The sequence below is a fragment of the Equus przewalskii genome, chromosome 6 (assembly GCF_037783145.1).
Source record: "Equus przewalskii isolate Varuska chromosome 6, EquPr2, whole genome shotgun sequence".
NCBI classification, from domain to species: domain Eukaryota; kingdom Metazoa; phylum Chordata; class Mammalia; order Perissodactyla; family Equidae; genus Equus; species Equus przewalskii.
In genome coordinates, this window is record NC_091836.1 from 2,509,962 (window position 1) to 2,512,753 (window position 2,792).

The window sequence follows — 2,792 nt, forward strand, 5'->3', positions numbered from 1 at the left end:
TGGCTAGAGCAAGCCGCAGGTCCTGCGACACTCAAGGGGCAGGGCGACCCTACAGGGTGGATGTCGTGGAGGTCGTAGCCACCGCCACAGACCTGCCCCGCTCAGGACGCCCAAGCCCCGCACAATCCGCCCTTCAGACAGGAGTGCCCTCCTCTGACCCTTGACCTTCATCCCCACATTTCCAGGTCCCCCGAATGCCACCTCCCCCTGGCAACCTTCCATGACCCGCCGAGGACTCGGGCGCAGACAGAGCCCCACTTCCTTTGAGTTTCAACTTCCCGTCTGTACAGTGGGTCCCACGATGCCCTCTTTACAGCTTTGCTGTGAAAGCCACTGTGGTGTCAGATGTCCCCAAGCCAGGGCTCTGGGCATGAGACACTCATTCACTCATTCATTCTTTGACTTTTATTGAGCACCTGCTGTATGCCAGGTCCCGGGGCACACAGCAGGAGTAAGGCAGACCCCGATGGTGCCCTGGAGCTCGCAGCATGCGGGGGGGGGGAAGGGACATTAGAGGGATCATTCTATACATCCCCGTTTAAATGACAAAGGTGACGAATCCAGCCAAGGGGTAGTCTGGGGCGCCCCAGCCTCATCTAAGTTGCTTTCCTGGAAGGCGGCCGAGCATCTTTTCACTTAGTCTGCCCGCGGTCTGTTCTCACACAGCAGCCAGAGGGAGACCTGGAAATGCAGAGACTGTCCCGCCTCTCTCCTACCTGAAACCCTCCCATGGCTCCCTGCTGCCTTTGGGTTATAGACCAGCATCCTCACCGGGTCTCCCGGGCCTGGGACACCTGCCTTGTCAGCCCCCTACTGACTTCTCCCACCTCCAGTGACCCCAGGCTACCCCTGTTGGGGGAAATGAGGTGAGAACAAGTTCGCACGTGAGTGTCTGGGGCAAGAACGTTCCAGGCAGACGGCACAGCTGGTGCAAAGGCCCTGGGGCAGGACTGGGCCTGGCATGTTGAAAGAGTAGCGAGGAGGCCTGTGTGGCTGGAGCAGAGGGAGCGAGGACAAGAGAGGGAGGAGGGAAGGTGAGGGCAGGGGACGCAGGAGGTCGTGCAGGGCCTGGGGGGCACGGTGAGGACTTGGGTTTCTCCCACGAGTAAGGTGGGAGCCTGGAGGGTTGCGGGTGGCGGAGGGCGGGCCTGACTCAGGGGCTCCTGGGCGCCCTCTGGTGGGGAGCTGCGGGGAGGTCAGACCATGGTGGGGGCGAGGGCGGGAGCCCGGGGGCCAGGGCGGAGGGCACTGCGCTCGTCCAGGGGGCGATGCTGGGGGACCACGTGGAGACAGTGGAGAGAGAAGTGGGCGGATCCGGGGTAGATTTTAAATCGATCAAACCGCCTTGTTTTCGGCGGAGACCCCAGTGGGACGGCGCTTCCATTTCCTGCGGGAGAAGCCACTTTGGGGGGTAAGTGGGGAATTCTAAGAACGTGCTGAGATTGGGGCGCCTCATCTACGTGCAGACGGCGAGGGGCCGCTGGACCCCGAGTCTGGGGCTCAGAGGAGGCCCGGGCGGGAGTCAGGACCGTGGGCGTCATTGGGGCGCAGACGGGGTTCGAGCCTTGAGGGCGGACGGGGCCGCCGGGGGGGAGGGGGCAGGTGGAGGGAGGGGGAGACGGAGGAGGGGGCCGAGCAGCGCGGGTCCAGGAGGAGGGCGCCTGCCAGTCGGACGGAGACTGAGATGTGACCACCGGGTGTGGACCCTGGGAGGTCGCCTTTGGGCCAGGACAGTGCGGGGGACAGAGGGGCAGGGCGGAGAGAGGGGGCCGGTGAGGGTTTGACAGTTCTTTCCGGAGAGTCTGCTGTGAAGATAATCAGCAAAAACGGAGAGCTGAACGCCGGTGGGGGTTGGGGAGGGTGTCCAGGGACGGTTGTGGGTGTTTTTTCTTTTCTTGTTTTTAAGAAATTACAGCCTGTCTGTGCTGCTGACGAGGGGAATGGCCGGGCTGGCCAGCGGCCTGGGGTCTGGCGGGCCATGCGGGAGGCGGTGCCCGCGACCTCGTGAGATGATGAGAAATCCGTGTTTGCCCTCCGTCGGGCTCCTGGCGCAGAGCTCCTGAGACCCCGTCATTTCCCGGGTGACAGGGAGAGAGGACCCCCCCACCCCGTGTGTGCTAACAGGGCTGGGGCGGCGGTGGGGACAGAGGGATGGGCGCTCAGCCTCCCCGACCTCCTGGGAGAGGAGAGGGGCTGGGGACCCAGCCGATCACCACTGACCGACGATTTCATCAATGCTGCCCCAGTGGCGGGACCTCCATCGAACACCGGTCCCTGAGCCCTGGGCCGCGGGGTCTGCGTCAGGTCTCCACTGAACTGTGGGACAGCCCGGTGGTGACCGCGGCGTAAGGGCCTGGTAGCAGCACAGGCCATCGTGCTACCAGCAGGTCGTGGTGCCCGAGGACCCCCAGCTCCTGTGTGCATGCCCTTTCTGGTGTCGGGGCTGTCGTGGACCAACAGAAAGCAGCAGAAATGACATACTTAGACCCGTTTCACGGAGCGGTAAGTGGGCTGGTTGAGGCCGCACGCGGAGGAAGTGAGGGGCCAGCTGGGATGGGAACCCCCACCCTGGGCTCCTAGCCACACCACTAAACCCGTTCCCCGTGGCCCTCAATCGGAGCTGGGTAAGGATGAGGGTCTGGGGAGGCCAGGCTGACGCCTGGAGGGGGCTGGCTGGGCAGTCTGTACCCCGGGAACTGGCGGTGAAACGGGCACGCGGGTGTGCGTGGTCGCTCAGGTCCCGCTCTCAGGCGCCCCGCCCCCACACACAGATGCCCCCAACACTCTGAGAG